The 24,588-nt window shown below is 42.4% G+C and overlaps 1 pseudogene; it reads right to left on the bottom strand.

Moving 5' to 3' along the window:
• Window positions 1-89: 89 nt before the first annotated feature.
• On the bottom strand, window positions 90-24,334 carry LOC110535023 (nucleolar protein 6-like; annotated as a pseudogene).
• Between the last annotated feature and the right edge of the window lie 254 nt (window positions 24,335-24,588).

The following is a 24,588-nucleotide window of genomic DNA, read 5'->3' as shown; positions in this document are numbered from 1 at the left end:
CTCAAATTAAAGCTGACAGTCTGCACTTTAATGTCATAATCATTGTATCATTTCAAATCCAAAGTGCTGGAGTTGAGACAAAACATGTGTCACTGTCCCAATACATACGGAGCACACTGTGCGTACAAAACAGTAACACAGACGGGGTTAAAGCACCAGCGAAAACAAAGACATCACATGGTTAGCTTCTTACAATGTTTATTTTATCCAGTAAATGTGCATGGCTTGCGTTTAGCACACAATTGGATATACAATGACTAACTGTGTTACAACATGTTGATTTCATTTTGACAAAAAGGTGTCAACGAGTGGACACGTTTTGCTGGCTACGGGGTAATCCATTTCAAAATGTGATTGTTTAAGTTCAAATACAATTACCGTACGTGTTTCTGTGTGCGAGGGTGTGTGTGTGTGTGCGTTTGCGCACGTGCTCAGTCCACACCACCCATTCACCGGTCCTTGCCTCCACTGACTTGACCAGACCCTGGCCCATGACCCTGAAGGCCACGTTGGGGACAGTGTGAGGAGCCTCCCCACTCACCTCAACACGATGAGCCACCATTTGTGAGGTCTGGAAGAGGGCGAGACACATGACCGGGGGGGGGGTACACAAAGAAATGTATAAGCAGAAATTGAGATTTTTCTGTCTTTATCTTGGAAGGCAGTGGGCTGAAGGCTTTGGGCTTCAATGGAACAATTAATAGCTGTTCCATTGATACGTGTGCCTGTGTGCTTCGGCTCAATCTGCTTCTCAATTAATAAACTGATTAGGCAAGTGCTACTGTGCATCCTTGGTGCATTTCAATCTATGTTTCGGTCTCATTCACTGTGGGTGCACTGCAGTGCTCCAAAATGAAAGTGCACATTTGCCATCAATGTGAAAGTGGCAGATGGCGCAAACGCACAAGTTCTTCCTCAGGCACATGAACATGTTCGTTTATGATGCTTCTTCTGCACGTCACAAGGTAGGACTATTGAATTCAAAGCTCTTTGACAGAAACACATAAAAAGATGCCAGGTCTGGAGAACAGCTAGTTTGAGCATTGTAATCAAGTGGTTGAGGTGGAGCTGGGAAGCTAAATGAGATGAGAAGCTGCCGGCTTTATCACCCCATGTTGCGGTGTGCTGCCGTATTTCTCAACGTACTCTATCAAACAGCAGACATGAAAAAAATATCTTCAACTGAAGTGGACAGGGACAAAAAGCAAATTGGTGAGCATTAAATTAACTTTTTATTGTTATATAAGCCATATCCATTGTATGTCTATAACAGCAGAAATTGAGAAAAAAATATTCTTAATGCCATTTTGAATTAATGTAATATTGTATTGGTGATATAACGTCACAAACGGAATGTGTATGGCATTACAGATGAGTGATTTATAAGAGATGCTTGAAAAGTTAAAAAGCAATAGGGGTCCGTATCATGAAAAGAAACAGCCAGTTGCCTATGGTGAGTGAGATACATCCTTTCTACCTTTACCATTTTTACTAAGTAGTAATAGTGATAACGATATGTGTGGACCCTCAAAGTGTGACGCAGGAGAGCGGTGTGCCTTGAGGAAGGGTCCAAGGATAGGGAAACTGACTGCCGACTAACAAGACCATGTAATTCATTTATACTCCGCTGTTTATGATGGCACCTCTACTTTTAGACTTACTATAGTTACAGCTCTAAATGTAAAAAAAAATCATTGGTAAAACTGGTGCTCCCAACTTCTAAAAGTTAGGAGCACCGGAAATATTTGTAAAGAATTTAACATGGAACGGTTGCTATAGCCTGTATTTGGCCTACATGTATTCTAGATACTTCTGAAGCACATGTTGTGCCCTAGAAACTAATATGTAAACCTGTAAATGCATTTGTTAATTATAAAAAGCTAAAATGGCATTTGTAGAATATTAGGTTTCAACATTGTATAAAAGCACAATTTTCTTGTTGAGATGCTGTCACGATCGTCGTAAGAAGCAGACCAAAATGCAGCGTGGTATGTGTTCATGATGATGTTTTAATTAAAGAAAGCACTGAACACTCAATACAAAAACAATAAACGAATAACGACCGTGAATCTATAATAAGAACTGTGCTGACACAAGCAACTAACATAGACAATCACCCACAAAGTACCCACAGAATATGGCTGCCTGAATATGGTTCCCAATCAGAGACAACGATAGACAGCTGCCTCTAATTGAGAACCAATCTAGGCAACCATAGACATACAATTTACCTAGAAAGGAAACAGCCCCATAAACATACAAAACCCCTAAACAAGACAAAAACACATACATCACCCATGTCACACCCTGACCTAACCAAAATAACAAGGAAAACAAAGAATATTAAGGTCAGGGTGTGACAGATGCATTGCATGGACAATTGTAGTTCACCCAAATTACATTGGTTTCCTTACCCTGTAAGCGGTCTTTGGACAAGGTATGACAGCATCCAGTTTCCCCTGGCACTGTTTCCACATGCTAACGGTTTAGCATTCGTGGCACAAATCCCATTAAAGTCAGAGGAATGATGCTAGCATGTTACAAGTTCAAATCATCTACTAGTTACTTTGTTGAGCTTCGATTTGAGATACTTTCGGATGATTTGGACATGACGCGCGAAAAAATGTCATATCGGTCCCATGACTTAAATGGGATTTGTGCCAGAAATGCTAAAACTTTAGGATAAGGAAACCAATGATTCATTTTGCAATTTGGGTGAACTATCCCTTTAAGAACATTGTGTGTGATGACATGCAAGAGATCCGTCATTCATTACTATGATCATTGATCTCCTGAAAAATATATAGCCCTTTTTCTTTCTTTCTGTGCCCCCAAATGTTTGAATATACTGGTAAAGTTATCCGGTTGTTAGCTAGCTAGCTAATGAGGTAACATGACTGAACAAGGCGTAAATGAATGGCCCACGAGTAGCTTAAGAATGGCCCGAGACATGTTTATGAAAGTAAAAACGCAGACATCTAATCCGCTATAGGAAGGAAAAAAATGTTGTGCGGGTAATTTGGGTCATATCTTCTGGACTGCTAGGGCTAGAAACAATTTTAAAAAATGCTATTGTAAAAATGGTACAACCATGATGCTAACGAATATTCACTCAATCGTTTCTCTAGGGCACTTGGAAAACAACAGTAGAGTGAAGTATAATTATTAGAAAAAAATCTTATCTGAGTAATTTCTCTTGTAGGTGCACTGGTGCTCCAAAATTGCAATTGTAGGTAGCACAGCAAAATATTTAGATGCATATGCGACCAAAATGGTCGCACTTTAGAGCCTTGACGAAACTACTCAATACACAGACGGGATTTTTTATTTTTTTTGCCGGCCTTTGACAGTGTGAGAGTTAGTACACCGCAGTTCAATCATTTGATACAAGTTTGTATTCTATTTCTTCTCTTTCAAGTCTGAGTCTGTTACTATGTTGTGTACAATGGGCTGTTGTGTACAATGCTATTGGATGACTGTACTAGTGACTATACTGGATGTGTGTCCGTGTTCTAACCTGTCCAGATGGAGCCTATTTGGTCCAGATTGACAGCGTCTTGTCTTTGGGCGTGGCAACGAACATGACAGGCAGAAACTCTGGAGATGAAGTCATTCTTGATCTCAGTGTCGTCAGCCCCTACAGATGAGGACAGGACAGAGTATGGGATGAGGAGAGAGAGTGTGGGATGAGGAGAGTGTGGGGTTAGGAGAGAGAGTGGGGGGAAAGTAAGTCTACATATGAAGCACATCAGCGACAGAGAGAACAACCCCATTGGCATTTAGAGGTCTGTCATTTTTATCATAGGTACACTTCAACTGTGAGAGACGGAATCTAATACAAAAATCCAGAAAATCACATTGTATGATTTTTAAGTAATTAATTTGCATTTTATTGCATGACATAAGTATTTGATCACCTACCAAGCAGTAAGAATTCTGTCTCTCAAAGACCTGTTAGTTTTTCTTTAAGAAGCCTCCTGTTCTCCACTCATTACCTGTATTAACTGCACCTGTTTGAACTCGTTACCTGTTTAAAAGACACCTCACCACACACTCAATCGAACAGACTACAACCTCTCCACACATCGTGGGGCATCAATGATCATGAGGAAGGTGAGGGATCAGCCCAGAACTACACGGCAGGACCTGGTCAATGACCTGAAGAAAGGGACCACAGTCTCAAAGAAAACCATTAGTAACACACTACGTCGTCATGGATTAAAATCCTGCAGCACACGCAAGGTCCCCCTGCTCAAGCCAGCGCATGTCCAGGCGCGTCTGAAGTTTGCCAATGACCATCTGGATCCAGAGGAGGAATGGGAGAAGGTCATGTGGTCTGATGAGACAAACATAGAGCTTTTTGGTCTAAACTCCACTCGCCGTGTTTGGAGGAAGAAGGATGAGTACAATCCCAAGAACCATCCCAACTGTGAAACATCATTCTTTGGGGATTCTTTTCTGCAAAGGGGACAGGACGACTGCATCGTATTGAGGGGAGGATGGATGGGGCCATGTATGGCGAGATCTTGGCCAACAACCTCCTTCCCTCAGTAAGAGCATTGAAGATGGGTCGTGGCTGGGTCTTCCAGCATGACAATGACCGAAACACACAGCCAGGGCAACTAAGGAGTGGCTCCGTAAGAAGCATCTCAAGGTCCTGGAATGGCTTAGCCAGTCTCCAGACCTGAACCCAATAGAAAATCTTCGGAGGCAGCTGAAAGTCCGTATTGCCCAGCGACAGCCCCGAAACCTGAAGGATCTGGAGAATATCTGTTTGGAGGAGTGGGCCAAAATCCCTGCTGCAGTGTGTGCAAACCTGGTCAAGAACTACAGGAAACAAATTATCTCTGTAATTGCAAACAAAGGTTTCTGTACCAAATATTAAGTTCTGCTTTTCTGATGTATCAAATACTTACAGTGCCTTGCGAAAGTATTCGGCCCTGTTGAACTTTGCGACCTTTTGCCACATTTCAGGCTTCAAACATAAAGATATAAAACTGTATTTTTTTGTGAAGAATCAACAACAAGTGGGACACAATCATGAAGTGTAACGACATTTATTGGATATTTCAAACTTTTTTAACAAATCAAAAACTGAAAAATTGGGCGTGCAAAATTATTCAGCCCCTTTACTTTCAGTGCAGCAAACTCTCTCCAGAAGTTCAGTGAGGATCTCTGAATGATCCAATGTTGACCTAAATGACTAATGATGATAAATACAATCCACCTGTGTGTAATCAAGTCTCCGTATAAATGCACCTGCACTGTGATAGTCTCAGAGGTCCGTTAAAAGCGCAGAGAGCATCATGAAGAACAAGGAACACACCAGGCAGGTCCGAGATACTGTTGTGAAGATTGTGTCCCACTTGTTGTTGATTCTTCACAAAAAAAATACAGTTTTATATCTTTATGTTTGAAGCCTGAAATGTGGCAAAAGGTCGCAAAGTTCAAGGGGGCCGAATACTTTCACAAGGCACTGTATGTCATGCAATAAAACGCAAATTAATTACTTAAAAATCATACAATGTGATTTTCTGGATTTTTGTTTCAGATTCCGTCTCACAGTTGAAGTGTACCTATGATTAAAAATTACAGACCTCTACATGCTTTGTAAGTAGGAAAACCTGCAAAATCAGCAGTGTATCAAATACTTGTTCTCCCCACTGTATATGTTAATAAGATACAATATACATCCACATTGTGTGTGTGTGCGCTCACCGGTGAGCTGGTTGTTGAGGTTGACCACCGGGGGTTGTTTCTCCAGTCGAAGGGAGGAGAGCAGGTGGAGGAAGCGAAGGAGGAGACCTGAGAGAAAGAGACCGGAAGAGAAAGAGACATGGAGAACAAGAGAAAGAAAGCAAGAGAACAGGTGAGACAAGAGTGAGCAAGAGACAGCAAGAACGAGAGAAAGAAGGGGTAGATGAACAAAGAGAAAAGAGGGAGAGAGAGGGGTTGTATCAGTCATGTGGTACATGAGGGTGACGAGGGAGAGAGAGAGAGAGAGAGAGAGAGAGAGGGAAAGGGTCAGCGATAGACTGATATGCAGGTAGCTAATTACCCTGGAGGAGTGAAGGCGGACGGCTGCAGGAAGAGGGACGCCACCAGCAGGTCAGCAGTGTCCTCTTATGTCATCACTGAAGAGGTCCCAGCCAGCGCTTGAGCAGGCGACACACCGCCCCAAAGTATGGGTGGAGTTGCTAGAGCCTAGAACACACAACCACAAACATTAAGATGCGTGTGTTCGTTTGAGTGCGAGAGAGAGTAAAAATGTGTAAAGCTAAAGTGTTAGCTGAAAGGGAGTGATGTGGAGAGAGAATATGTAGAGCTAATGTTAGCTGATAGAAGGAGCGCTCCAGTGTAAAGGTAGTGCCTGACCCATGCAGGTGAGTAGGGGCCGGTGTATGGTTGCCATCTCCAGGGCTTGAGCCTCCTTGTTGTCCCTGATGATAAGGAGTCCTTCTGGACACACTCTCCCTCAGGACGTGGCTCCCGGTGGTAAGCTACCTGTATCCTGAACGCCAAGCCATCCTTGACACACACACACACACACACACCACAGTTAGTCAAGGTGCCTGATAAGAGTGCTTCCCTATACTAGTCATGAATTAACATTGCCATATGGTTGAGAAATTTCACATGGCAAATGGACAGCCCTTTATGTGACGTCCACGGGTGCACAAAAAAAATAGGCGACGGCCTCAGGTTGCCCCCCAAGGCCTGGTCTTCCAGGAAGTAAAAAAAAACAAGTTTCCAGGACACTCAGTTTCAAAGATATAAAAAAAAAATGAATTTGACTTTTTTTATGCTGTACCGGAGAATTCCACCATATGGCGACTGACTACATGGCAAATTTCATTACCAAAATGGACATGGCTGTTTCTCATAAACGGAACAGACTTCAAAGACGAAACTCATGAGCAGAGAGTCAGCCAAATGTACTTTTAGCCCAGAAACAAGATGGAGTCGAGGCCCCAACGCTCTGAGTTAATGCACATTTTCTGGGATTAGAAAAACGTTATAGATCCAGTTGAGGCGTGTTAAGGCGAATCCATTAAGGCAGGTTTTGGAGCTCTACATGATTTCTGCGATTTTCTGTATGAAGCGTGTCCATCTGCAATAAGTTAGTTGCATTTTTATATTGCATATGGACAGTGTCCATTTGCCATATGATATATTGCCAATGAAAATATTTCATATTACAAATGGACAGACTCACACAGCCCCATGTACTTCAAATATTATTTTGAGACCCCCCCCCCCCCCCCAAAAAAAAACACCCCATAAACCCAGGACACAGAGACATGTTCTAGTGTCACAAGTGTTCACACTGCCCATCAGACCTCAAAGAAAAACTCACACACAAAGCTAAGATGTTACCGGCGTAAAAACCATCAAAGAACCGTCAGACCTAGAGCTCTGAAACTTTATAAACCTGTTCTAGAGCGGTAGTGCACCGTGAGTTGTGTCGCTCTAGCAGGTTCTCAGGACGAGAAACAGCCTTGTCCCTTTGCAATATATTAATTTAATTTTAAAACATCAAGAATATGACAACATTTAGAAAAGACCGAGAATTACAAGACTAGGTGCATTGAAACTGCCTCGGCCCATAGAAACGGACCCGACAAGTTTCTGGCCAATAGCTCATTTAGGGTCCCCAGAAAAAAAGTGAATTTTCTGCACTGCTCAGGCTCTGAATTACCTATCGAGCCGAAACGTCTGACCCACTGGGAATGTGATGAAAGAAATAAAAGCTGAAATAAATCCCTCTCTCTACTATTATTCTGACATTTCACATTCTAACAATAAAGTGGTGATCCTAAATGACCTAGGACAGGGAATTTGTACTAGGATTAAATGTCAGGAATTGTGAAAAACTGAGTTTAAATGTATTTGGCTAAGGTGTATGTAAACTTTCTACTTCAACTGCATATCAATAAGGACCTCCCATTATGAAATGGACATGCAGAATCAACCCCAACAAGAAATTCTGACTTCCTATAATCAAATATGACAAATAGACCTTCTAGGTCGATTCAGGGCTTAACACAGTGATATAAACTCAACAAAAAAAGAACTGTCAAAATCAAAAGTAACAGTCGGTATCTGGTATGGCCACCAGCTGCATTAAGTACTGCAGTGCATCTCCTCCTCATGGACTGCACCAGATTTGCAAGTTCTTGCTGTGAGATGTTGCCCCACTCTTCCACCAAGGCACCTGCAAGTTCCCAGATGTGTTCAATGGGATTGAGTTCCGGGCTCGTCGCTGGCCATGGCAGAACACTGACATTCCTGTCTTGCAGGAAATCACGCAGAGAATGAGCAATATGGCTGGTGACATTGTCATGCTGGAGGGTCATGTCAGGATAAGCCTGCAGGAAGGGTAACACGAGGGAGGAGAATGTCTTCCCTGCAATGACAACAAGCCTTGTCCGATGATGCTGTGACACACCGCCCCAGACCATAACGGACCCTCCACCTCCAAATCGATCCTGCTCCAGAGTACAAGCCTCTGTGTAACGCACATTCTTTCAACGATAAACGCAAATCTGACCATCACCCCTCGTGAGACAAAACCGCCATTAGTCAGTGAAAGCACTTTTTGCCAGTCCTGTCTGGTCCAGCGACGGTGGGTTTGTGCCCATAGGCGACGTTGTTGCCGATGATGTCTGGTGAGGAACTGCATTACAACAGGCCTACAAGCCCTCAGTCCAGCCTCTCTCAGCCTACTGTGTACAGTCTGAGCACTGATGGAGGGACTGTGCGTTCCTGGTGTAACTCAGGCAGTTGTTGTTGCCATCCTGTACCTGTCCCGCAGGTGTGATGGTCGGATGTACCGATCCGGTGCAGGTGTTGTTACTAGAGGTCGACCGATTATGATTTTTCAACACCGATACCGATTATTGGAGGACAAAAAAAGGTCGCTACCGATAAATCTGCCGATTATTGAAATGTATTTGTAATAATGACAATTACAACAATACTGAATGAACACTTATTTTAACTTAATATAATACTTCAATAAAAATTTATTTAGCCTCAAATAAATAATGAAACATGTTCAATTTGGTTTAAATAATGCAGAAACAAAGTGTTGGAGAAGAAAATAAAAGTGCAATATCTGCCATGTAAGAAAGCTAACGTTTCAGTTCCTTGCTCAGAACATGAGAACATATGAAAGCTGGTGGTTCCTTTTACCATGAGTCTTCAATATTCCCAGGTAAGAAGTTTTAGGTTGTAGTTATTATAGAAATTATAGGACTATTTTTCTCTATACCATTTGTATTTAATATGCCTTTGACTATTAGATGTTCTTATAGGCACTTCAGTATTGCCAGTGTAACAGTATAGCTTCCGTACCTCTCCTCGCTCCTACCTGGGCTCGAACCAGGAACACAACGACAACAGCCACACTCGAAGCAGCGTTACCCATGCAGAGCAAGGGGAATAACTACTCCAAGTCTCAGAGCGAGTGACGTTTGAAACGTTATTAGCGAGCACCCCGCTAACTAGCTAGCCATTTCACATCACATCGTTACACCAGCCTCATCTCAGGAGTTGATAGGCTTGAAATCATAAACAGCAGAGCTGCTGGCAAAACGCACGAAAATGCTGTTTGAATGAATGCTTATGAGCCTGCTGGTGCCTACCATCGCTCAGTCAGACTGCTCTATCAAATCATAGACTTAATTATAACATAATATCACACAGAAATACGAGCCTTAGGTATTAATATGGTCGAATCCAGAAACTATCATCTCGAAAACAAGACGTTTATTCTTTCAGTGAAATACGGAACCGTTCCGTATTTCATCTAACGGAAAGTATCCATCAGTCTAAATATTCCTGTTACATTGCACAACCTTCAATGTTATGTCATAATTACATAAAATTCTGGCAAATTAGTTCGCAATGAGCCAGGCTGCCCTAACTGTTGCATACACCCTGACTCTGCATGCAATGAACGCAAGAGAAGTGACACAATTTCACCTGGTTAATATTGCCTTCTAACCTGGAATTCTTTTAGCTACAGTGCCTTGCGAAAGTATTCGGCCCCCTGGAACTTTGCGACCTTTTGCCACATTTCAGGCTTCAAACATAAAGATATAAAACTGTATTTTTTTGTGAAGAATCAACAACAAGTGGGACACAATCATGAAGTGGAACGACATTTATTGGATATTTCAAACTTTTTTAACAAATCAAAAACTGAAAAATTGGGCGTGCAAAATTATTCAGCCCCTTTACTTTCAGTGCAGCAAACTCTCTCCAGAAGTTCAGTGAGGAAATCTGAATGATCCAATGTTGACCTAAATGACTAATGATGATAAATACAATCCACCTGTGTGTAATCAAGTCTCCGTATAAATGCACCTGCACTGTGATAGTCTCAGAGGTCCGTTAAAAGCGCAGAGAGCATCATGAAGAACAAGGAACACACCAGGCAGGTCCGAGATACTGTTGTGAAGAAGTTTAAAGCAGGATTTGGATACAAAAAGATTTCCCAAGCTTTAAACATCCCAAGGAGCACTGTGCAAGCGATAATATTGAAATGGAAGGAGTATCAGACCACTGCAAATCTACCAAGACCTGGCCGTCCCTCTAAACTTTCAGCTCATACAAGGAGAAGACTGATCAGAGATGCAGCCAAGAGGCCCATGATCACTCTGGATGAACTGCAGAGATCTACAGCTGAGGTGGGAGACTCTGTCCATAGGACAACAATCAGTCGTATATTGCACAAATCTGGCCTTTATGGAAGAGTGGCAAGAAGAAAGCCATTTCTTAAAGATATCCATAAAAAGTGTTGTTTAAAGTTTGCCACAAGCCACCTGGGAGACACACCAAACATGTGGAAGAAGGTGTTCTGGTTAGATGAAACCAAAATTGAACTTTTTGGCAACAATGCAAAACGTTATGTTTGGCGTAAAAGCAACACAGCTGAACACACCATCCCCACTGTCAAACATGGTGGTGGCAGCATCATGGTTTGGCCCTGCTTTTCTTCAGCAGGGACAGGGAAGATGGTTAAAATTGATGGGAAGATGGATGGAGCCAAATACAGGACCATTCTGGAAGAAAACCTGATGGAGTCTGCAAAAGACCTGAGACTGGGACGGAGATTTGTCTTCCAACAAGACAATGATCCAAAACATAAAGCAAAATCTACAATGGAATGGTTAAAAAATAAACATATCCAGGTGTTAGAATGGCCAAGGCAAAGTCCAGACCTGAATCCAATCGAGAATCTGTGGAAAGAACTGAAAACTGCTGTTCACAAATGCTCTCCATCCAACCTCACTGAGCTCGAGCTGTTTTGCAAGGAGGAATGGGAAAAAAATTCAGTCTCTCGATGTGCAAAACTGATAGAGACATACCCCAAGCGACTTACAGCTGTAATCGCAGCAAAAGGTGGCGCTACAAAGTATTAACTTAAGGGGGCTGAATAATTTTGCACGCCCAATTTTTTAGTTTTTGATTTGTTAAAAAAGTTTGAAATATCCAATAAATGTCGTTCCACTTCATGATTGTGTCCCACTTGTTGTTGATTCTTCACAAAAAAATAGAGTTTTATATCTTTATGTTTGAAGCCTGAAATGTGGCAAAAGGTCGCAAAGTTCCAGGGGGCCGAATACTTTCGCAAGGCACTGTATATGCAGGTTTAAAAATATATACTTCTGTGTATTGATTTTAAGAAAGGCATTGGTGTTTATGGTTAGGTACACGTTGGAGCAACGACAGTCCTTTTTCGCAAATGCACACTGCATCGATTATATGCAACGCAGGACCCGCTAGATAAACTAGTAATATCATCAACCATGTGTGATAAGTAGTGATTATGATTGATTAAGTTTAATGCTAGCTAGCAACTTACCTTGGCTTCTTACTGCATTCGCGTAACAGGAGTGCTCCTCGTGAGGCAGGTGGTTAGAGCGTTGGACTAGTTAACCGTAAGGTTGCAAGATTGAATCCCTGAGCTGACAAGGTAAAAATCTGTCGTTCTGCCCCTGAACAAGGCAGTCATTGAAAATAAGAATGTGTTCTTAACTGACTTGCCTAGTTAAATAAAGATTAAATAAATGTGTAAAAAAATAAATATCGGCGACCAAAATGACCGATTTCTGATTGTTATGAAAACTTGAAATCGCTAATTAACCCTAATTAATTGGCCATTCCGATTAATCGGTCGACCTCTAGTTGTTACATGTGTTCTGCCGCTGCAAGGACGATCAGCTGTCTGTCCTGTCTCCCTGTAGCGCTGGGCGTCTCACAGTACGAACATTGCAATTTATTTCCCTGGCCACATCTGCAGTCCTCAAGCCTCCTTCCTTGCAGCATGCCAAAGGCATGTTCACGCAGATGAGCATGGACCCTGGGCATCTTTCTTTGTGTTTTTAAGAGTCAGTAGAAAGGCCTCTTTAGTGTCCTAAGATTTCATAACTGTGACCTTAATTGCCTACTGTCTGTAAGCTGTTAGTGTCTTAACGACCGTTTCACAGGTGCATGTTCATTAATTGTTTATTGGTCATTGAACAAGCATTGGAAACAGTGTTTAAACCTTTTACAATGAAGATCCGTGAAGTTATTTAGATTTTTACAAATTATCCTTGAAATTCAGGGTCCTGAAAAAGGGACATTTCTTTTTTTGCTGAGTTTATATCATTTGGTCATCATACAAGCCATCTGACTTTTGGGTTCAGGAACTGACTTCCTATGATCAAATATGGCAAATGGACATTTTACCCCATTTGGAGTATAATGTGTGACAAGTGGACATTTGCATTATTATATGCCTGATATGGATATAACATAGGCCTTACATTTGCCATGTTTGGGGCGGCATGGTAGCCTAGTGGTTAGAGTGTTGGACTAGCAGCCAAAAGGTTGCAAGTTCAAATCCCCGAGCTGACAGCTGTCGTTCTGCCCCTGAACCCACTGAACCCACGGCTGTCATTGAAAATAAGAATTTGTTCTTAACTGACTTGCCTAGTTAAATAAAAATAAATGTACAAACTTGCATGAAATAAGACAAATCTATATCAATACGGTTCTTTAGTAAATGTATAATTGGATCCCCCAAAAATAAAATCGGTCCAAAACACATTTTCTATAAAGTTTAAGTTTGTCATTTCACCCTTGAGAAGTGACTTTGTCCATTTCCCATATATTTTTCAGACGGTGGAGCATGCTCGCCACCTTTTGGATTTTTGGTTTATTACACCCGGCATTTGCCATGTCCCATTTGCAATATGTTTTGCACCATCTGCAGCCCATTTGAGTGCTATAATCGATTGTGTATATAGTTCACCCAATGGCAATAAGTTGCCATTCATTTTTGTCCATTAGGCCTATGCTTTCCTTTACCTATACTAGTCATGAATGAACATCACCTCTAACCATACACCCATTGCTATAATTTGTGCAGCAGCCTTCCCTGGAGAGAAAATATTTTCTTGAATTAAATAGTATTTGGTTGTAATTGTAATGTTGCAATATTTTATAGGCTACAAAGGGCGGCCAACCATCCTCTGGGAGAGTCTTTTTAAAGGGGCGTTGTATGATGCAAGGAATCATTTCACGAAATAAAATAAGTTAATATTTTTTACCGTAGAGAATCAGACAAAAATGACTCAAAATACAACAACGACCCTTTAAAAAAAGAGACTCTCCTGGAGGATGGTTGGCCGCCCTTTGAAGCCTATCAAATATTGTACATTACAATTACAACCAAATACTATTTAATTCAAGAAAATATTTTCTCTCCAGGGAAGGCTGCTGCACAAATTATAGCAATGAGGCAGATCAAACAATTTAGCTTAAAATGTTGATAAAGTTCTCTCTCTTAATAGTATAAGTTCAGCAATGTGCACATGGCTGTAAACTACGTGCAAATGTTCCAAAATACAATTAGCGTGAAAACATCGTTCTCAAATGCGCAGTGCGCATTTGAGAACGATGTTTTCACGCTAATTGAAGAAAGTTGTAGAAATGAAGAAATCAGGGAGCTCTAAAGATGCATCAACTAGCATTGGTTACTAGTAATTTGACTAGGACTTTGCCTTTGGCTGCTGGACAATAAAATAACATTGAAAAAAATAACTAGTTTCAATGGTATATGAATAATTATCTTAACATTTCTATGGTCGTATTTTGGCTAGGCCACTTTAAAACAATGTACTGTTATAAAACATGCATCATAAAATGACGTAAACTTGGTTGTTTAAAACAAGTTTTATGGTTGAATAGTTTCAAAATGCTTACCGCCTACGCTCAGATTCAAGATGGGTGATGTGCGATGCGCAAATGGTCACAAGACTCTCCGATTAGTCGATTTTTATGTAATTAATAGTCTAACGTTTGGCTACATTTTCTGGCACCTCCCTCATGTCAGCATCGGTTGGTACATGAGGCTGTAGCCAATAGGCCTATGGATATTACCTTCACACGTAGGCTTTTTTATTTATGTACATTGGAATAATATTCAAATCTATGTTCAATGTTGGCCTCTCTGATCCAATTCTGATCAGAGTAATTGTTGAAGATTGTGATGATATTTGATTTACTTGTCCATTCCCGACAACTTGAATCTATATTCTTCTTGTCAGACTACTTACTTGTCCCGGAAAAGCGTTAATGTCGAGGCCAGCTCCCACCCCCACAGACAGCAAGCAGGGCCCCTACCTTCCACACGTCAAGGTGTGTGGGGCTGGGCTGGCAGGTGTGTGGGGCTGGGCTGGCAGGTTTAGCGGTGGTGTTTGGTCAGCAGTTCTCCCAGGCCGATGTGGAAGGCTGCTTTAATGTGGCTGACGGCCACCCGGTCATGAGGCCACTTCCCACTGCCCTCCATGTGGCAGATCACTACAACAGGAGGCAACGAGAGAGGGGCTCATAGTAGAACACACACGCCCCAATAAAAAACACAACAGAATTATACCCTGGATCCACAACAACACATTTCTGTTTAGTCTGTATAGTACAGAAGAACACACACACACGCCGTGTGATGAGGTACCTTTGACAGGCGCGATGTACACAGGGCATGGTTTGTCCTCCTGGGGCACCAGCAACCGGGACAACGTTTCTCTGTCTAAAAGCAAGTAATCCAGCTTCAGGGGCACTAGGGGAGGGGAACACCTGTGTGATGGAGGAAGAATGTACAAAACAAACTTTGAAATGATGGACCATCTCCTGCATGAAGCTGAAGAGGAGATGAGGCCTGTAGATTGTGTCTGAAGTTGATCCTGGGACAGTTTTGCATTTCCCCCACTATTAAGGTTAGGACTGGGCGACCAATCCAGTGATCCTAGATTTGTACCTAGGGGAAACTACACCCTGGAGTGTGTCTAAATGGGGGGGTCACCTGGGTATAGCGGAGGGCCACGTGGGACCCCTGCACTGAGGTGAGGGACAGAGGCAGCCCCTCCAGCCTCCACAGCTTCCTGCTCAGGTCATCATAGGACTGCACCACTTTCAGACTCTCCTCCTCACCTGTGCTGCACAGCTGGGGAACACAAAACACACACACACACACACACACACACACACACACACACACAGCTGTAGGTTTCAGATATGGTTTGGATGGAGGGAGTCATCAAACCACACCAGCATCCCCTGCTGGTAAGACACACTACTACAGAAAAACTGACCTACCTCATGTCCTACTTTGATGACTTCATCCAGCATCCCTCCAATGTACCTCACACAGGTTTCTAGTTTGTCTGCATGGCTGAGGAGAGGAGAAAGGAGCCTGTTACAAATCATAACCACAGTCAAATTCCATGTGGCCGTTGAGTAACGGTAACTGGGCTTCTGCAAAACTGCGCTCTGATGCAGTCATTAGTAGCCTACCAAACTTGCTGCAAGTTGCTAATGGCCAGTACTCAGCACTCTATTTTAGCAATAAGGCATGAAGAGGTGTGGTATATTGGCCATATACCACAAACCCCCAAGGTGCTTTATTTCTATTATAAACGGGTTACCACTGTAATTAGAGCAGTCTAAATACATGTTGTCATACCCATGGTACAGTGCCTTGCGAAAGTATTCGGCCCCCTTGAACTTTGCGACCTTTTGCCACATTTCAGGCTTCAAACAAAGATATAAAACTGTATTTTTTTGTGAAGAATCAACAACAAGTGGGACACAATCATGAAGTGGAACGACATTTATTGGATATTTCAAACTTTTTTAACAAATCAAAAACTGAAAAATTGGGCGTGCAAAATTATTCAGCCCCTTTACTTTCAGTGCAGCAAACTCTCTCCAGAAGTTCAGTGAGGATCTCTGAATGATCCAATGTTGACCTAAACGACTAATTATGATAAATACAATCCACCTGTGTGTAATCAAGTCTCCGTATAAATGCACCTGCACTGTGATAGTCTCAGAGGTTCGTTAAAAGCGCAGAGAGCATCATGAAGAACAAGGAACACACCAGGCAGGTCCGAGATACTGTTGTGAAGAAGTTTAAAGCCGGATTTGGATACAAAAAGATTTCCCAAGCTTTAAACATCCCAAGGAGCACTGTGCAAGCGATAATATTGAAATGGAAGGAGTATCAGACCACTGCAAATCTACCAAGACCTGGCCGTCCCTCTAAACTTTCAGCTCATACAAGGAGAAGACTGATCAGAGATGCAGCCAAGAGGCCCATGATCACTCTGGATGAACTGCAGAGATCTACAGCTGAGGTGGGAGACTCTGTCCATAGGACAACAGTCGTATATTGCACAAATCTGGCCTTTATGGAAGAGTGGCAAGAAGAAAGCCATTTCTTAAAGATATCCATAAAAAGTGTTGTTTAAAGTTTGCCACAAGCCACCTGGGAGACACACCAAATATGTGGAAGAAGGTGCTCTGGTCAGATGAAACCAAAATTGAACTTTTTGGCAACAATGTAAAACGCCAAAATGTTTGGCGTAAAAGCAACACAGCTGAACACACCATCCCCACTGTCAAACATGGTGGTGGCAGCATCATGGTTTGGCCCTGCTTTTCTTCAGCAGGGACAGGGAAGATGGTTAAAATTGATGAGAAGATGGATGGAGCCAAATACAGGACCATTCTGGAAGAAAACGTGATGGAGTCTGCAAAAGACCCGAGACTGGGACGGAGATTTGTCTTCCAACAAGACAATGATCCAAAACATAAAGCAAAATCTACAATGGAATGGTTCAAAAATAAACATATCCAGGTGTTAGAATGGCCAAGTCAAAGTCCAGACCTGAATCCAATCGAGAATCTGTGGAAAGAACTGAAAACTGCTGTTCACAAATGCTCTCCATCCAACCTCACTGAGCTCGAGCTGTTTTGCAAGGAGGAATGGGAAAAAATGTAGGTCTCTCGATGTGCAAAACTGATAGAGACATACCCCAAGCGACTTACAGCTGTAATCGCAGCAAAAGGTGGCGCTACAAAGTATTAACTTAAGGGGGCTGAATAATTTTGCACGCCCAATTTTTCAGTTTTTGATTTGTTAAAAAAGTTTGAAATATCCAATAAATGTCGTTCCACTTCATGATTGTGTCCCACTTGTTGTTGATTCTTCACAAAAAAATACAGTTTTATATCTTTATGTTTGAAGCCTGAAATGTGGCAAAAGGTCGCAAAGTTCAAGGGGGCCGAATACTTTCGCAAGGCACTGTATATGGTCTGATATACCATGGCTGTCAGCCAATCAGCATTCAAGGCTCGAACCACCCAGTTTATAATGTCCCTTTAAATCACTGACATCAATGCATATGCAAATCAAATCAAACATTTCATGAGAGCCCTGGCATTCAGAGTTTGAGTGGAATAGGATCACCTGTTGTCAGTGTAATAAAGTACTTAAGTAGAAATACTTGAAAATGTACTACTCAAGTCATTTTCTGGGGTATCTGTACTTTACTATTTGACTTCACTACATTCCTAAAGAAAATAATGTACTTTTTACTCCCTACATTTTCCTTGACACCCAAAAGTACTCAAAATATTCAAATTCACACACTTATCAAGAGAACACATGGTCATCCCTACTGCCTCTGATCTGCAGCCTCACTAAACACAAATGCATCGTTTGAGTGTTGGAGCGTGCCCCGTACATTTTTTAAACAAGAAAATGGTGCCATTTGCTTTAATTAGTAAGGAATTTTTCTCAAATGTCCTAATAATTAAGCACATTGCCTTTGTTTTAGCCTACCTGACTGGCATGAAAATGAAACGGGGGAAAAGCGTCCTCCAGTCGCAATCCAAGTGCATATGGATGCCATGTTTTTTGTTGTTGTTTTTTTACCCTGCCCCAGTTCCAACAGGTGCATAATGGCCATTGTAAATCAAAACAATTGTTTCAGTATATGTCAAGAGAAGACTAAATTGATAGTCTGATGGGTGAAAATATCACCTGTGAATGATGCCCAGCGAGAAACAGAACATGCATTTTTTGGGGGGGACTTTTTCAAATCATAGCCGCATGCATCATGTAGCCTAGCCCATAGGCCTAAATGTTTTGATAAGGTTTGTACCGCAACTAAAGTGGCTAAATAACATATAGTCTAAAGGTCCAAGACCCCTGGGACACGGTTGGATAGTCCATAGCCTACAGAGCCTAGTGAAACATGTGTTCTTATAAACCCAGTCATTGCACAATCATGTGTGAAAACAGAATTGTGATCAGACACTTTTTTTCCTTTTTTAAAAGAACACGAGCCTTGTTGTGCTGCTATATTTATTGTTCAATTCTTTCAAAATTAAAAACACATTAATCTGTTTTACAAGCAGTGTAGCCTACCTGGCATATTAAAAACGTAACTGCACGTAACCTCCATTTGCTATTCCAGACATGACGCCATTCTAAATCAAATATAAAATCCCACACGTATTAGCAGGTTTATGTAAAAAACAGATTACATTTAGACTAGTCTGATGGGTGAGAATATCAAGTGCTTGTCATATTGTGAACGAAGTGTGTGCAGCCTGCGCAAGAAACAGAGCAGAACGAATCAAATCATCATTAGTCACATCATGCAACCTCAGAAGGTATTAAAAAATAAATATATATAGGCTTTTGTATCACAACTAAAGTTGCATAAATGGCTAAATTAAGTGTACACAGTGCATTCGAAAAGTATTGAGACCCCTTCCCTTTTTCCACATTGTTACGCTACAGCCTTATTCTAAAATGGTTGAAATTAATATTAATCTACACACAATACCCCATAATGACAAAGCGAAAACCGTTTTTTCCCCCCCTAAGAAGTTTCTTAAACTTGATTGGAGTCCACCTGTGGTAAATTCAATTGATTGGAATCCACCTGTGGTAAATTCAATTGATTGGACATGATTTGGAAAGACACACACCGGTCTATATAAAAAGGTCCCACAGTTGACAGTGAACCAAACCATGAGGTCGAAGGAATTGTCCATAGAGTTCCGAGACAGGATTGTGTCGATGCACAGATCTGGGGAAGGGTACCAAAACATGTCTGCTGCATTGAAGGTCCCCAAGAACACAGTGGTCTCCATCATTCTTAAATTGAAGAAGTTTGGAACCACCAAGACTCTTGCTGGCCGCCGGGCCAAACTAAGCAATTGGGTGAAAAGTGCCTTGGTCAGGGAGGTGACCAAGAACCCGATGGTCACTCTGACATGGCTCCAGAGTTCCTCTGTGGAGATTGGAGAATCTTACAGAAGGTGAACCATCTCTGCAACACTCTACTAATCAGGCCTTTATGGTAGAGCCCGCTTGGAGTTTGTTAAAAAAGGCACCTAAAGGACTCTCAGACCATGAGACACAAGATTCTCTGGTCTGATGAAAACAAGATTGAACTTTTTTTGGCCTGAATGCCAAGCGTCACATCTGTAGGAAACCTGGCACCCAAGTGGCTTGGGGACAAGACACTGAATGTCCTTGAGTGGCCCAGCCAGAGCCTGGACTTGAACATCTCTGGAGAGACCTGAAAATAGCGGTGCAGCGACGCTCCCAATCCAACCTGACAGAGCTCGAGGGGATCTGCAGGAAAGAATATGAGAATCTCCCAATACAGGTGTGCCAAGCTTGTAGCGTCATACCCAAGAAGACTCGAGGCTGTAATCGCTTCCAAAGGTGCTTCAACAAAGTGCTGAGTGAAGGGTCTGAATACTTATATAAATGTAACATTTCAGTTTTTGCAAATATTTCTAAAAATCTGTTTTTGCTTTGTCATTATGGGGTATTGTGTATAGATTTATTCAATTTTAGAATAAGGCTGTAACATAACAAAATGTGCAAACAGTCAAGGGGCTCTGACTGCTGGGTCTGAATGCACGACTCAGAAAGTGCTATTCCGTTCTTCTGAAATAGGATGCATGTCATAATGTTTCATCAGACCTGCCTAAAATAATGGATTTATTGTGATTTATTGTATAGGCTATGTTAAATAGATTTTTTAGACTTTTTAAAATGTAGATGTTCCAAATGTCCTCATCAGTGGCTTGTAGGCTATGCATGGAAGCCGGAATTGCTAAACTTATTTATGTTTATTAAAATCTGTCACGTTCTGACCTTTATTTCCTTCATTTTGTCATTATTTATTATGGTCAGGGCGTGAGCAATCTATGTTTGTTTTTCTATGATTTTGGGGATTTCTATGTTTCGGCCTAGTATGGTTCTCAATCAGAGGCAGGTGTCATTAGTTGTCTCTGATTGAGAATCATACTTAGGTAGCCTGGGTTTCACTGTTTGTTTGTGGGTGATTGTCTATGTTAGTTGCTTGTGTCAGCACAGTTCTCATTATAGCGTCACGGTCGTTATTCGTTTATTGTTTTGTATTCAGTGCTTTCTTTAATTATAAAATCATCATGAACACATACCACGCTGCATTTTGGTCCGCTCCTTACGACGATCGTGACAAAATCGATAAACTACCATGAGACCATCAGTTATTTGGAAGACAATCACTGGCTGACAAAATGTCACGACCGCCACAGCCCTATACACACACACACATTACAACTGTTGCAACCAGACTCTTATTATGATTGCTAAATACTGCACAATTTAAAATACACTTGCCCTTCAAACCCTCCTAGATCAGTGATTAGGAGTTGAGGTACGTTCAGCTGCCAGCTGGAGGGGGTCCTCTCTCCAGTACAGATGCATCCTGTTCTGGGTTGAGCAGCAGGCCAAAGGACAGGGGCGGCTGGGCATTGTGCTTCAGAGCTTCACTCTCCACCGACCACCGTTACACACGTCAGCCAGAATACCCACTCAGAATTTTATCAAGAAAACAGTTCTCTCTAAAAAAGTACTGAATCAGCCTGTTCCAGTCAACAGCCCTACAGGCAGGAGAATGCTCACCTCAGGGGGTCAGGGAGTGGGTGAGGAGGCAGACCCTTTGGCTTAGTCCTCGTTGCAGGAGGGAGAGGATAAAGGGGAGCACAGTGAGGACGTAGTTTCCGCTGTGGTCCATGAGTTCACCGAGGAGGTCGAGCTTCTTACAGCAGCACTGCAGTTTCACCACCTCACACAGCTGGAAAGTTGACACATAAGAGGAGAGAACGAGAAGTGTGTGGAAGGGGTGTGTATCTGAACAATGTACTTACTGGAAGACATGGTCACTGGTCCTAATAATGGGCTTGGGGATCATGAGTAGGGCGTGGAATCCATCCACAGTGGGGTCGTCCCAAAACTGCAGTGACAGCGACGCCTCGTACTGATCCTGAGAGCCAAATAGGGTACCAATCAGAGGAAACGTTACTGCCAACCAGCCAATTTGAAACCATCTTGGCACAGGACACACACCTGATTGTAGGTGCAGCTGGTCATGTCGGCGCACATGTTGAGGTGTCCAGAGGGGTCGACAAACACAACCTGGAAAGCACTGTGGAACTCGGCGAGAGAGGGCTGAGGGAGGGAAAGAAAGGAATAAAATGTGATTGTGATCCATAATTGAGAAATTACGCAACACTCATCACCCCATTAAGGACATTTGGATTAGTCCTGTCTCACCGCTGTTGAATCTGGGTCTTCAGCGAGGGTAATTCCATTCTCCGTCAGGTCGGTGGAAGCTGAGGAAGAGAAGAGAGGGATGACAAATGAGAGGGAAGAAAACATATAGAAACATAATGATATGACCACACTAAGATCTGTCAGCACATCAAACCCATCCTAGGTGAACTCCACTGGCTCCCACCGCATCAACACCTCCTACTGACCTACAAGGCTCTCCAACACCCACCACCTTTCCCCCCCTTACCTTCATCTCCCCTACCAACCCACAAGCTCACTCAGCAGGCCAACTTGCCGTTCCCAGGTCTACACTTCAGAGCATCAGCAACAGGGCCTTCTCCAAAGTTGCTCAAAGACTTTGGAAATCCCTCCCTTATTCCCAAATTATACACATCAACCTCTTTTCCCTTCTTGTTTTTGTTTCTTCCTGTTAATCTGGCACAGTATTTATGGTACATGCGATGTTACTCCAACTGTAGGAGCAAACAGACAGGTAGGTTGAGACGCCATGCGTCTTACCCAGGAAGTGCAAGCTGTTGAGGAGCAGCTGGTAGGCGGTCATGGTGTTGCTGACTCTGCGGGAGGAGAGGAGGTAGGCCAGCAACATGGAGCCTAGGAACATACCCTTGTAAAACTGACTATCCTACCAATCCTCGACTTCGGCGATGTCATTTACAAAATAGCCTCCAATACCCTACTCAACAAATTGGATGCAGTCTATCACAGTGCAATCCGTTTTGTCACCAAAGCCCCATATACTACCCACCATTGCGACCTGTACGCTCTCGTTGGCTGGCCCTCGCTTCATACTCGTCGCCAAACCCACTGGCACCATGTCATCTACAAGACCCTGCTAGGTAAAGTCCCCCCTTATCTCAGCTCGCTGGTCACCATAGCATCTCCCACCTGTAGCACACGCTCCAGCAGGTATATCTCTCTAGTTACCCCCAAAACCAATTCTTTCTTTGGCCGCCTCTCCTTCCAGTTCTCTGCTGCCAATGACTGGAACGAACTACAAAAATCTCTGAAACTGGAAACACTTATCTCCCTCACTAGCTTTAAGCACCAACTGTCAGAGCAGCTCACAGATTACTGCACCTGTACATAGCCCACCTATAATTTAGCCCAAACAACTACCTCTTTCCCTACTGTATTTATTTTATTTATTTATTTATTTATTTATTTTGCTCCTTTGCACCCCATTATTTTTATTTCTACTTTGCACATTCTTCCACTGCAAATCTACCATTCCAGTGTTTTACTTGCTATATTGTATTTACTTTGCCACCATGGCCTTTTTTTGCCTTTACCTCCTTTATCTCACCTCATTTGCTCACATCGTATATAGACTTGTTTATACTGTATTATTGACTGTATGTTTGTTTTACTCCATGTGTAACTCTGTGTCGTTGTATGTGTCAAACTGCTTTGCTTTATCTTGGCCGGGTCGCAATTGTAAATGAGAACGTGTTCTCAACTTGCCTACCTGGTTAAATAAAGGTGAAATAAAAAATAAAATAAAAATATGGGTTGCATGCAAAGCCAACAAACCTTTGACTTTGAGTTAACAAAAACAGTGAAATAGACTACATGACTTGGCTCCATTCCTATACCACCCTTCTGTAACAGATGCTACAGTGTAGTTCTATAGTATGTTGCTAGGTACCTGGAGGGGTAAGCAACAGGAGGGGGCGGAGACGGTTGCCATGGAGACATGAAAACCGCATGATCCCAATGTCGCGAGAGGACCCTTTTCCGTGGGTACCTCTGGTTTAGGGCATCTTTAGGGTGCAGGACATCCTGGAAGGAAAATGTGAATAGATGCATGTCATTATTGTTGTATGATCGAATTATGACTGCCATGTTTCAGAGTGAATACTGTGGTGTTAAGTACCGCAGGAACAGTGACTGCCAGATCGACTGAGATGTCTGGTTTGGTGCAAGTTCCCAGTGGGTAGATGCCCATGTGGAACTTGCCTTTGTCTGCCTTTGGCACCAGGAGAAAGGAGACCTTTACTACTCCTGACAACCATGACAGGTCCCTCAGCTGGAGAAAAAAAAAGATGATTGGCATTGAAACATTTATGGAGGTCACTGAGTTCAGACCAAATACAACAAGTTGCCATTAGTTCTAATCCCTTGGACACAGTGTCACTAACATACCTCCTCCACCTCATGAGTCTGTGGTACAGTGTGGAGCTGCTCAGTGACTTTCTGGACAAAAGAGTCGATTCAGATGCTTCCTGCGCTCACTCAAGATAACCTCCTTCAGCAGTTCCTCCATCTGCAGTTCCTCCTTCAGCAGTTCCGCCATCTGTTGGCATTGGCAAAGAGATAAAATGGAGATTAAATAGCTACTGCCCCTAAAAAAACTTCTTCTCATCTAGAAACATTTATTATAAGTCCAAAACATAGTTTTGTGACATTTGGGAAGGTTGGGTTTGTTTGAATCCTGCCCACAGCTGGCAGCACACAAGTAATCATCAATTTGGAGTGCAGCAGCACTTGACCCAATCGCAATGCCCGTAGTAAAATTAAGGGTTGACTTTGGATATCCCTATGTGGCTAGTTAGGGACCATCAATAAATTACACAATATACATTGGGCAATATGTAAAATTT

The sequence above is a fragment of the Oncorhynchus mykiss genome, chromosome 11 (genome assembly GCF_057628025.1).
Source record: "Oncorhynchus mykiss isolate SJ-2025 chromosome 11, ASM5762802v1, whole genome shotgun sequence".
NCBI classification, from domain to species: Eukaryota; Metazoa; Chordata; class Actinopteri; order Salmoniformes; family Salmonidae; genus Oncorhynchus; species Oncorhynchus mykiss.
This window is presented reverse-complemented; position numbering and strand designations above follow the sequence as displayed.